This window comes from Aedes albopictus, chromosome 3 (genome assembly GCF_035046485.1).
Source record: "Aedes albopictus strain Foshan chromosome 3, AalbF5, whole genome shotgun sequence".
Lineage (NCBI taxonomy): Eukaryota > Metazoa > Arthropoda > Insecta > Diptera > Culicidae > Aedes > Aedes albopictus.
Window position 1 is genome coordinate 136,628,952 of NC_085138.1, and position 13,565 is coordinate 136,642,516.

A 13,565-nucleotide genomic window follows, 5' to 3' on the forward strand; every position below is an offset into this window, starting at 1 on the left:
GTTAGACACATCCTCTTTATTGGAGGAATTCATCCACTTACATCACGGTTTAGCGGAGGCAACCAGATTCGAAGAAGCCTGATTTCGGTGGGGTTTCCACAGGGTTTCTGCCAAACACAAATCGTAGATAAAGATTAGCTGTGGTCTCTCGAACATCGTGTTCTAACTTACTTGGTTGATACCGTTGTCCGGCCACGTTTTTTCTCGCAGACCCGAGCCTCACGATACTGGCGCTTGTGCAGTGTGGAGAATGAATGGCTGCTGCTTTTGTGCTGAGACTGTTTCCGATCCACGGCCTTCGGTTGGGTGACTGTGTACGTGTGGACGGACTATTGTACTTTTCGCACATTCGAAGTACTAAACGAGGGATATTCATCCTTCGAGTGATTTGGCTGCTCTCTGTTTACAACTATCTTAACTATAACATTTGTTTTGTTTTACAATTTTGATGCTAACCATAGGCCTAATTCTTATTCACCGATTCAACTTTCCCATCAAAATTACAACATGTAACACCACACTGCCACAACGGAAAATTTTTCATGAGGCAACGACAGTTGGCTCATGAAAAATTTTACAACTTCCTCTCAAGAAGTCGGTCGGAGACGCAAATGATCATGAATGGGAACGCTTGAACAGACTTCAAGCAAATCTTCCGTGGAAGGATTAGACTGACTACTCAGTAAATGCACACAAACTATACACAAATTTACGCCAGCGAGTTCTGGCAGAAGGTATGATCTCACGCCAAGTAATGGCCAGAAGTCTCCGACAAAGTTCTTAATACCTGCTTCTCATGACTTAACTTCCGTTGCAGCAAACACGCAGCACGATCTTGAATCCTTTGGCTAAAGGAATCCGACCATACAAATAACATCTACCTCTATCTTACAAATATGCTGAGTGTTAATGGTTTATTTTGGTTTGGACTGGTTTGACTAAAAGCAGTGTTTCAGGCCAGGAGGATTTGGTCTCCAGAATCGACAAGAGCCCATTTATAAGGGGTTTTACCGCGCCCCGGGTCGCGTTACTTTGTGGAAGGAGTTTCTTGCCGACCCCTGAACAACCTGCTTTTGACTCTTCGCGACTTTTCTAGTAGGTCTATCAGTGTAGTACGACCCTTGGCATGTGACATGTGGCTTGTTTGTTCCCCATCTGCTGTTCTTCTGAGCCTTCCATCCTAGAACGACCAACTACAGTTGATGGGTGCGTTTGCAGGCCTACTTGTGTGCAAGGGATGGCGGGGTTTCGTTCAAAGTTCTTGGTCCTCCAGCCGATTCCGTGTAACGTGTTTCCGTGGCAATTTTGCTCCTGGTTGACAGTTCCTTGCTAACTGTGTACATAGCTGTGTCCTGATTTCAGTTTATCTCGTTCTGGTACGGAGCAGCGCGGTTTACCCTTTTAGTCTGATTTTATGTCTTTCGCATGATATCGACCTCGTTTTCCACTGGCAACGTCTTCCAACAGGTACAGATTCGCTCCAATTATCTCTCGCACAATCGCCGGAATGAATTTTGGGTTTAACTTCTGATTTATCTGGTTTTCCTTTGATGAAAGCTGGAACGTCCTACGCCACACAAGCTCCCCGATCTTGAATGATACAGCCCTTGTCCGTAAGTTGTAACGCTGTTTCGTTTTGGCGTAATTGTTTTTGATTTTCTGCTGAACGAACTCTTGTATCCTACGAATGGTTGACAACCGCTTGTCTTGCGCCCGCATAGGATCTTCTGGAGTATTAAGCTCTTCCTGGGTATATAAATCCGTATGCAGAAGGAGCTCTCTGCCGAAATTGGCAAAATGCGGGCTTACTCCTGTTGCCTCATGTTTTGAGCTGTTTATTGCCGCTGTTATCGCCGGTAGATTCTCGTCCCATGAACGGTGATCTTCGTCTAGAAGTGCTCGAATGCACGTGATCAGCACACGATTGACACGTTCCGCGTTGTTGACCATCGGACAATAATATGCGGTCTTCATATGTTTGATGTTTTGTCTGGACAGCAGTGATTTAAAAACAAGAGATTCGAACTGTCTTCCATTGTCCGATAGAACAATTCGAGGCCGCGAAAACTTTAGGAAGACCTCCTGTTCCAGGAATTCCACCATTCGATATGAATCTGCGTTCCGCATAGGGTACACAATGACATATTTCGTTATCCAATCCACTACTACTAACATCACCGTATTTCCTTTCCTTGATCTTGTGAATGGTCCGACAAAGTCCACGGAGACCAACTCCCAAGGCAGTTTGGCTGGCTTCATTCCTCCCATTTCTGGCATCATCGTTGTATTAGGAGCTTTGCTTGCTTTGCATACGATACAGCTTCGAACGTAACTGCTTACATCGCTCTGCATTTTTGGCCAGAAGAAGTGTGTTTGGACCTTTTGCCACGTTTTGTAGAATCCCAGGTGAGCTGCCGCAGGCCAGTCGTGACACCGTTTTATGATGTCTAGTCTGTTCCTCAATGGCACCGCCTTCTTCCATTTGTGAGTAGTGACCCCAGACTCATCTCGGCATGGGCAATTTTTATAGAGTTCGTCATTTACCAAACGAAAATCTGGAAATTTCTCCGGCTCTTGTTTTACCCGTTCTACCAATCGTGAGTACCATTCATCTACGGTATCCTTTTCCAAGTCGCAAGTGACGACTGCAATGCGCGATAATGCGTCTGGTACTATGTTGAAGCAGCCTTTCCTGTATTTCACTTCAAAATCGTAGGCGTTTAAACGCAGTATCCATCGGCTCATCAACGCTGTCGGATTTTTCATTGATCGGAGATAGCTGAGCGCTGCATGATCGGTGAATACGGTAAACTTTACTCCCTCTACGTATCCTCGAAATTTTTCTATTCCTCGTATTACGGCCAGACACTCTCTCTCCGTGGCTGAGTATTTTCGTTCGGCACCGTTCAACTTCTGCGAAAAGAAGCATATCGGATGCTCTTCGCCATTTGTTTCTTGTGTAAGTACTGCGCCAATAGCTATATCACTTGCATCGCATGCGATACTAAAAGGCTTCCCATAATCTGGCATGGCCAGAACAGGAGCTGAAACGAGAGCTGATTTTAGCTGCATGAATGCGTCTTCCGCCCGCGTTGTCCATCGGAATCTCGTTTTAGTTTTGGTCAGTTCCGTGAGAGGTGCTGCGATCCTGGCGAATTCAGATATAAATCTCCGGTACCAATTACAAACTCCAAGAAACCGTTGAACCTCTCTTCTGCACGTGGGAACCGGAAACTTGACTATGCATTCAATTTTTTCCCCATCAACCTTCCATCCTTCTTCACTCAGGGTGTAACCGAGATATTTGAGTTCCTTGCGGCAGAAGCTGGATTTCTCTGCAGATATTGTCAAATTAGCCGATCGCAACCTCCTTGCTACTTCTTCCAAAACGCTAAGATGCTCCTGGAAACTTCGCGAGCAGATCACCAAATCATCTAGGTAGTGAAAGACGAATGGTTCCATGTCCGCAAAAAGATGCGTCATTACTCTTGACAACGCTTGGCTGGCCGTACAAAGGCCGAAAGGAACAACTTTAAACTGAAAGTGTCCCCTTGATGGTACGGTGAATGCCGTCAACGGTCGTGAATCTTTATGTAGCGGCAGTTGCCAAAAAGCATCCTTGAGGTCTATCGTCGATATATACTTGCATCCGCCTAAGCTGTTCAGGATGGAAGAAATTTGTGGAATTGGGTAGCCTTCGTTGATCATTATCGAGTTGAGGTGTCGCGCATCAAGGCAGACTCGATATTTTCCCGTTTTTTTCTTAACTGCCACTAATGGGTTATTCCACGGCGAGAAGCAGGCCTCTTCTATTACGTCTAGGGCCAACATACGATCAATCTCCTTATTAACTTCTTCCAAAACGTACTGGGACATTGTATAGTAACGCTGTTTCTTCGGAGGCGCCGTACCGATGTCGATTCGATGTTCATATATCTGTGTTCTTCCAAGTTTTCCTTCCGTTGCCACTGGAAATTTTTGAATCACCTTTTCCAACTGGTGCTTCTCGTCGGATGACAAGTTTCTTTGACCGTCTTCGGGGAGTATCGTGTCTATAGCATAACATACCGGTTTAACGCCGAATTTTTCCCAAAAATCCATCCCCAAGATTATACAGTCTGGAATCGATGGAATTAGTAGAAGCGGAAAGGTTTCATTCCGGTTGTTGTAAGCAATCGGAATTCGAACAAAGTGATCTATCTTGTGCTGAGTACCATCTGCTGTTTTAATTCCCCCGCCGGACACTGTTCCTTTTCGTAGCCCCAGATCTTCGGCTATATCCACGTTCCTTCCTCCGAGTAGTGAACAGTTGGCTCCACTGTCTAGTAGAGCTGTATGTTCCTTTCCTAAGATGCTGATGACAGCGTGGGGTCTGTTATCGTGTCCGGGGTTGATAATTATCGAGTTGAGTTGCGGTATTGTAGGGATGATTTGATGTTCCATGTTGCTAAGCGGAGAGTCCATCCCTACGTCTATTGAATCCCCGCTTGAGAGTTTCCCGCAGCCGTTCGGCATGTAAGGCAGTTCCGTAGTGTACATCCTCTTCTTCCACAGGTGTGACAAAACAAAAATGTTTGCTGCTTTCTGCAGTCTGAAAATCGATGTCCTTCTTCTTCGCAATTCCAACAAATCGTTCTTGGTCGACCGTTGTCCAAAAACTGGTCTTCTTGGCCTGACTGGTAGTGTCGCAAGTTTCTATGCTGCAATTGCTGTTGTGATCCTGTGTCGTTTGTTGCTGGTGATTGGCGTTCTACCCGCAACGGTTGCTGCGGGTTGTGTTGCAGAGGTCTCCATGAATCTCGTTGTTGAGAATCTGTTACATTTTTACGTTCTGAATTGTTCGTTTGTTCGCCTGGAATCCTAGAGAATCTTCTGTCTACTTGCATCTTAAGTGCGTTTACTTGCTCCATCAGCTGATCGAGTTTCATAGTCCAGTCGTCCTCAGCTCTTTCTTCTTTCTGCTCAGTTAGATGGTGTTTGTCAGTCACAGTAGATGAGTGATATTCCGAGTCCTCGAATTCAACTGCATGCACTCTATTATACCTCTGAGATGAATGGTTATGTTGCAATGACCTTTGTCCAGATGTCGGGGTAGCCAGATTGGGTTCAATCAGTGACTCCTGATGAATACCCATCTTGCGTTGTTGTCGATTTAGAAGCATCCTGGTGTCATCGTAGCTCGAGCAAATGTCCACTAAGTCCGTCAGAGTCGCTGGTTTTGCTGCCGTCAGGATGATTGCGTAGTCTGCATGCATATTCTTCTTCACTATGAATAATTTTTCATCCTCCGTCATTTGCGGTTCCGCAAATCGAAAGAGCGCCGTGATATCCCGGAAATACTTCGCAAACGGTTCATTATGACCCTGGTAACGAAAGAACGCTTCTGCTCTGAGGAGTTGACCGTACTGCGCTGGTAGGTACTCCTTCCGAATTTGTTGCTTGAAGCTTGCCCAAGAAGTCAGTAGACCTTGATATTCCGCCCGTGCATACCAATCTAAAGCATCCTCCTGTAAGAGATGTTTGATTGACGTCAACAGAACCTCATCACTCACACCTTCCGAACGCGCAAACGCTTCGACCCTATCCAGAAAAGTATTGAGTGCCTTCGTATCTCTCTCGCCCCGAAATTTGAAGGGCCAATTATGAATGGCTTTCTGCATCCTCCTATCGTCCATTCTTCCATTCCCTTGTTGCTGTTGTAGCTGAACTTGAATGAGTCTGTTTAACAGATCATCTCGTAGTTGATTGTACTGACGTTCGTTGTGCGAGGGACGGTCGTATTGCGGCTCCTCCCGATTGATCCCGGCTGCGTAACGACTACGATTTGCTTCGTCCATGGCGATATTTTGCCGTGCGGATTCTGGCAACGATAGAGATGTCCCTCTTCCTCTACCACGGCTTGTGTTTAATGGCGAGCTTGATAGTGGCAATCCAAATTTCCGGGATTCCTCTTCCGACATCCTTAACGAGTTGTGGAAACTCAACTCTCCTTCTTTGTCTCCGGTTGTTCTTGACGGCGAACGTTGGCTTGTCGCTGTCACTTGTTGCCTTTGTCCTTTTGGTATTGCTCCAGCTCCACTATTCACTCGGTCCGGTTGCTGGTTCACTAATTTCGTCACTGCACTGTTCACATTCACCAAGAGATTTTCTACAATTTGCCGAAGCGATTGCAAGGCCGGAACTAAGTGTTCAGGGGGGTCAACTATTGCCAGTCTGTTTTTGTAATGAGTAAGTCGCGAAGTTATTATTGACAGATCTTGACTGCTTCCAGGCTTCTGGGCCAACGCCACTAAAGACTGTAGTTGTTGGACGCCATGTGAGCAACTTTCGATATTTACATCTGGATCTATTGCTTGATTCGAACTACTGTGTGCGATGTCTCTTAATACTTCCTCTTGAGTCAGTGCTTTCAATTTTAGCACTTTATTACGATGTGTCATGGATGCCACGTTCACTATGTGCCGTAAGGCTAATTCGTAGCTTATTTCCTCATCAGTAAGGTGATTAAAATCCATGATTATTCCAAAGTCAACAAACCAAAATCTCAAAAACGCAAAGGTAAACCATAAGCAAAATTAAACAACTCAGCAAAACTAATGTGGCTTTGAATGTGTGGGTGTTTTTGTTGGGCGCCAATATAACGAAATTCCCTCTAGCTGACCAAAACAGCTAGGCAGACACTTTCCCGTCTATTGAGCGATAATGGATGAGTGTCTCTTAATAATACAAACAAACTTTCATTCATAACTGTATTACGAGTTTCTGCTTAAGATACATTTGTGGGTTTGTTCTTAAACTAATTGTGACTTAACAGCTATTACTCACGGGCCCGTGAAGTCATAACGCTAGCATGCATGCCGATCTTCGTCGCCTCTGGCGCCCTGTTGTTGCTCCTCGCTCGCTTAATATCGATGAGAGATCGAACTGTCTAGTCCCGTCCGCACGCACCACACTAAATGCACTTTCATCGGCCTATGAGCGATTCTTCTCCGAACCAGCAGTCCGTCTCGGCATCTCTAACCACCGCTCAATCAGCTATCTCACTCACTACGTCTCACTTCTCGTCCCAGCTCCCAGGTTCTTCTCTACCGAGCCGTGCTTATCGCGTCTATTCCGGTCTAGCACTTCACGTTGCTTCGAAGGTCAAGGCCGATGGTGATCACAACCGCTGCTGAGCGCCCGCGAGCGTGAACAAAGAGCCCTGTCGAGACCACACTGTTAGTCATCTAGAACAACCATTACAAATTCGACAACTTACCCGTTGTCGGGGCTCCTTTTGTTCGTGGATTAAAGGCCTGGTCTTCTCCGGCTTCGATGGCTCCTCGATTGTCTAGCCTTGCCACAATTCTCGCGCAGTGGCGTCGTTATAACCGTTGCTTTGGCCAAGTTCCTAGAGAGATAAACAACAGTATGAGCATCTCCATGCCGATTAATCCCTTTACGGTAGCTCACGTGGATTGATTTGGCTACTCGCACTGCACGTACGAGTGCGCGCGCCTTGGGCGCGTAGGTAGATGGACAATAGGCCAGATCCAGAATCCAGATTCAAATGTGAGGTGGGTCGCGGGAATGCCTTTCCCGTTCAGGATATCTTCTGCTATCTGTGAATAATATCTGTTAGACACATCCTCTTTATTGGAGGAATTCATCCACTTACATCACGGTTTAGCGGAGGCAACCAGATTCGAAGAAGCCTGATTTCGGTGGGGTTTCCACAGGGTTTCTGCCAAACACAAATCGTAGATAAAGATTAGCTGTGGTCTCTCGAACATCGTGTTCTAACTTACTTGGTTGATACCGTTGTCCGGCCACGTTTTTTCTCGCAGACCCGAGCCTCACGATACTGGCGCTTGTGCAGTGTGGAGAATGAATGGCTGCTGCTTTTGTGCTGAGACTGTTTCCGATCCACGGCCTTCGGTTGGGTGACTGTGTACGTGTGGACGGACTATTGTACTTTTCGCACATTCGAAGTACTAAACGAGGGATATTCATCCTTCGAGTGATTTGGCTGCTCTCTGTTTACAACTATCTTAACTATAACATTTGTTTTGTTTTACAATTTTGATGCTAACCATAGGCCTAATTCTTATTCACCGATTCAACTTTCCCATCAAAATTACAACATGTAACAGGTTGATCGCACCGCTACTACCTGATACACTTGATTTAGAATTTTGTTTACTCATATTTGATTCCCACGAGTCGCACGAGAAAGAATGTCCACCACGCCAGAGCTCTGCATTAACGCGGTAAGGGACAGCTTACTGTGGGGGGTGCCCAGGTGCCCCACAGGCTCCGTTAAAGATCGAGCATCTTTTTCACCCCCTCGATCACTCATTCCTCGGCACGGGTCGCTTGACACCTTGAATTGGGGTTAGTAGTCCTATTCTTAGCCGGCAACTACGCGGCTGACTCGCAAGCGGGGGGGTGCGTCAGGCCCCAGGACATCCGTCCCTGCTGCCCCAAAGCCATTAAGCTTGGAAATACAGTAGTGTGCGGTAGTTCGGCAGCAGCAAAGTTTCGCGCGCTCGCTTTGCTAGAGTTTTGCGATTTTTTTTTTCTTCTCTGCAGGGCACCGACGACGGGACGCCAAGCAGTCAGTAGTGTGCGGTAGTTCGACAGCAGCAAAGCTTCGCGCGCTCGCTTTGCTAGATTTTTGCGATTTTTTTTTCTCTTCTCTCTGCGGGGCTCCGACGACGGGACGAGTGTGCGCGCGCCGTGGTTGAGTCGGTTCCGAATTTTTCGCTTCCCTTCGGCGCTAGTTTCCAATACACTTTTAGTTGATAATAAATATTTTCTTTCATTTTTTACATTTCGGGTTCGGGTTCGGGTTCGCCGGTCGAGAAAAAATCCGGGCGCCGACAAGTGAGTCGCGTTCAGTGTATTTCTGTGTGGAATAGACTAAAGGTTTCTGCTCCCTAGTGGAGTGGAGACGCGCGATCGAATTTTCTTTTTGGCTAGTTCTTGCGTCGAAAAGTGGTCGGTTGTTAACGGCGGTTTGTGTATATTGATCCATTGTCAAATCATATCACCAACCATAGGTGACTCCCGGACTGACAATGTACCTTACCCTACTAACAAAAAATTCCTTCCTGAGACAAACGTGGAGATGCAGCGAGTCGCGGTCTTTATAACAACGTTTGTCTTACTAACATTCCCTTCCATCCTCGATGACCGTAAGGACGTGGCCGGCGCCGTTATTGACCTTATTAAAGTTGAGAGCTCTCGACCTGTGTACATTGAGAATAGTAAGCTAGTCCCAAGCCCTATTCATTGGTTCCTTGTGCAATTTCGATTGCTCTGGTCAATCACGGAGTAGCAACTACGAATTGTGCGGTCATCTATGCTCATGCTCATGCTCATGCTCATGTAAGCCATTAAGCTTGGAAATATTTTTTTAAGCAATAAAAAGGTTAATTGGTCAATTAACATCTAAATTAACGACTCATGCAAAATATTTTGTATTACCAAATCGCATTTGATAGTTTTTTACGATTTATGTTATGTGCGATATTTCCCATACAAGTCATCCTCCAAAAGTTGCATGCAAGTTTTCATACTAACATAAAATGCTTAAATCTATCAAATTTGATTAGGTAAAACGAAATATTTTGCATGAGTCGGTCATTTAGATGTTAATTGATCAATTAACCTTTTGATTGCTAAAAAAAAGTATTTCCAAGCCTAATGGCTTGCAGTCCAAAAAGCCCAAAATCGCATATTTTGCCCTATAAATTGTGATGTGTTGGAGCAAATCTGAGCCCGGATTCGGATTCAGCGGCCCAAAATCCTTCGGAGACACATAAGTTTGCTCATGAGACAAAAAAATGTTGCGCTGTGTAATTGAAGGATGAAATACTTCCAGGGTTTCACCAGGGAATACTGCATTTTTTTTATTGCCGGGGTTCCAGCTTAATCTTCCGCTCCAGCTTAAGCTAATTGTATCACCTTCGGGACACATGTAAAACATCCTCTCAGCGATGTGTAAGAAATATCTCACTACAGTGCACTGATTCGTTCAAGAATACTCCAGTGCACTATAGCCAAAGCATTATTTTGTTTTTTTTTTTATGTAACTATTGGGAATTCGCTCTCAAAATCAGCCATCACCAGAAACTGTTACAGGAAATGGCGCATGCTATTCTTCCTTTTATGTTGTCAAAACATTCTACAACGTGGAGCGGATCGGGTGTGATGTTTAACCCGTGGCTATCGTGCAGAGCGCCTGAGATCGAATCCCACTTCCTTCTTCCTTCGAAAGGGAAGTGAAACGTGGGTCTCGGGATGAACTAGCCCCGGGTTAAACATCTCGTTTACCTTCCGTTACTCACGCGGTTGGCCACCATCGCCAGCACCACGCTAATGCTGAGTACAAAAAGCGAGATTTTTAAAACGTGTTGTACAAAATACAACAGCGCAATCCCGAGGAGAGGAAAATATCAAAAATCAAAAATCAAATATCAAAACATCAACGGAATCACAAAACCTGTTTTTATATCGCGGTTTGTTATTATTAACTTATTAAGTCATCACCGTTCCATAACATGTTCTGTTGGGCAATCTTATTTTGTTATGATCGTGCTCTTGGTATATTTTCTTCAAATTACATTTCAATAACATGTTTTGTTGTAGCACAAGTTCCGTTACACTAGTTTACAGCATTTTTGAGCTCGGTAAGCTGATGATCGTTTTTGGTGTAGAATCATGCCCTTAGTTCGAAAACGTGAAGGAAAAAAATTACAGTAGAGCGGAAATTTTTTCGACTTTCCATACAAGGTCGATGATTTGAAATCGATTTTTGTTCTATTTTTAAGCAAAGTCGCTCATTTCACACACTTCATTCTCCGTAATCAATACTCCGATTGAGCTGATTTTTTTACTGTATCTCGCCTACATATGATATGTCAAAAAAACGATGAGAAAGAATTTTTAAATTGTTTTTATCTTATTGAAAAAAATACATTTCTTCATATATTTTAGGAAATTTTGCTAAAATTTAAGGAGATCGTTCCCAAAACTCGCCAATATCTTGAATTTTATCAATCTGACGCAAAACCTGCATTCAGATGATCGAACGGAATTATATTCAGCTTCTAATTTATGGAAAAAGATTTAAAATTGGTTGAACAAAACGCAAGATATTTGAATTTTATTAAATTCCATATTTTAAAAAGTTGTAAAACTCGATATTGAGCTAAAACTCAAAAACTGTTCTACTTTAATTTTTTTAGAGCACGGTTTCGAAATCAGCGCTAAATTATGCTTCAAAAACTTTGGTCGTTGACAGAAGTTCACGACTTTCGTTTTATTTTGTAAACTAGTGTTATTATTGTGTCATTGAGACTGTACACATATTTGATCAATAATATTACAACATAACTAGCTTTGCAATCAAAGCTACACACTTAATTTAGAATGCCGAATCTCCCCGAGCAGAAGAGAAAAACAACAGCATAACAAAATGCGTTATTTTGGCAAAATAACTGCATAACGGAATTAGTAATTTTCATGTTATTAACATAACATATTGAGTTATAAACTTGGCTGTCATAAGCGGCAAAATAACAAGTCACATAACAAAAATTTGTTCCTGAAAAATCAATTTAATAACATGTTTTGTTAGTGGCAATAACAACTTAATAACAGTGAATTTGGGAAATATTTCAATAACAAATTTTGGTATTAAAGAGTTATTGTTCGAAAGCAAAATTAGGGTAAAAACTAACTTTTTTTACTCATTTTTGGGTAATTATTTTAAGTGTGTTATTCTATTTTTAGAAAATAACAGGTCACATAAAAAAATTTCGAATTCATTATAAAACTTACAAACATGGACGAGATTTGAACCTCCAATCCTGCTATCGTAAATTTTCAGTCGCCTTTACCAATGAGGCTATCACAGCACTTGCAGTGAGGGACGATAGAAGCTTTACTGGTTCTACGTATTGCCAGTTTCCCCATTCCCCCATTTCATGTTTGCCTGTCGCAGGACAAAAATAGACAGAGATTTGAATGCAAGATCAAACAATGAACCTCTCTCTCTTACCAACAGCGCTATCGCGGTGCGCAGACATGCGCACTGAAACACTATTTAATAACAGTGGTGGCATGGCCCGTCGTCGGCTATTTCCAAGGAGTAAAGAGAACGATGAAAAAGTTCTAGGTAGTCGACTATTTATGATTGAGCTTCGTCATGGGGTGTATTTTGGCGGCGACAAAGATTCTTTCCGGACGGAGATGATTTTTATTTTATTTTTTGTTTTGTTCGCGTTGTGAGAACGGCGATTATACACGTACCTACGTGAGCGAAGGTAAAAGGTAATTATATCATATGCCGATATGATTACTTCTGCAGATGCTGTTTAGTTTTATTCTGTTTAGGATTATTTTTAGTAATGAAAAAAGATATTTATGACATAATGTCAAACAATATATGATCGAATAATAATAGATCGAAAGGAAAAAGTTATAATAGACAAATGCAATCACCAATTGAGCAGAATTGTCTGTATAGTTGACATTTTTATTGATTAGAATTATTTAGTAGGTACCATATTTGCTATCTCCACTCTCACTAACATTCATTACTTCGTAATACATAGTCTGTTCGGTACTTTTTGACGTTATAGAGGTTAGAATAGCGGTACTGTTAAAATGACATATAAATTCAACTAAGTTTACTCAATTTTGAGATAAAAAAAAACTCATTTGCAGATGTATCACTTTTTGAAGCTAAAATTATACTTAACCTATAAGAATTGGGAATCGTAGAAAAGTGATAGGAATTTGGCACCGTAACGGGACTGGGATATTGAAAGAAGGAAATTAATACAAAGATAAACATATCAATAGCTATGATGCTATATTTACCCAAAACTCAAATTATAGCAATGAATAAAATAAAAAAATACGGAAGAGTCTGATGAAATTTCTAGATATTGCAATGCCTTTATTTTTTACTTCATAATATGAAACAGCAGACAATAAAATAAAGCAGGTAAACTATGTAATGGTTATATCTGCGATAAATTTTCTCCGATTTTGACAATATTGATCTCATTTGATCCAGATTTTTTTTTTTCATCAAAAACAAATCCGACTGAATCGATCTAGTCATCGTGAGTTAAGAAAAAACCTGAATTCAGTAACAAATTTTGAAAACGACGTATAATCAATGGTGTAGCATTGATTATACGTCGTTTTCAAAATTTGTTACTGAATTGCCATACACGTGGAATTTTCCATAAACCAGCTGCAATTGGCTTCTTTAGTGGTGTTGAGATAATTCCATATTCACAATCTACATGCCAAACTGAGCCGAAATCCAAATTTTCATGAACTTTGGTACCCGGGAACCTATTTAAAAATCGATTTAAAGTTTGTATGGGAGCGATTTGTCGAATCACCCCTCGTCGCATTTCGTACTGGGCGGAGCTGTCAAGCAGTTGCCCAGCTGTCAAAAGGTGATTTCAAAAAATCTTTTTGTAATTGAATTTAGGTATCAAAATAAAGCTTTAAAAATCTGAAAAAAATCATACTGGCTTATAAAAAGGTGCTCTTTCGAA

At 42.6% G+C, this 13,565-nt stretch overlaps 1 protein-coding gene and 1 long non-coding RNA gene across 2 annotated transcripts in view; one reads left to right on the plus strand and one right to left on the minus strand.

Moving 5' to 3' along the window:
- Window positions 1–13,565, plus strand: part of LOC109408456 (uncharacterized) — a 278,493-nt gene that overhangs the window by 83,491 nt on the left and 181,437 nt on the right. The gene's annotated exons all lie outside the window — the stretch shown is intronic.
- LOC109431698 (uncharacterized) lies at window positions 6,675–9,438 on the minus strand. The gene is made up of 3 exons (XR_003897494.2): window positions 7,453–9,438; window positions 7,259–7,390; window positions 6,675–7,201 (listed from the first exon to the last, which is right to left on the minus strand). It is a non-coding gene; the product is annotated as an uncharacterized LOC109431698 (long non-coding RNA).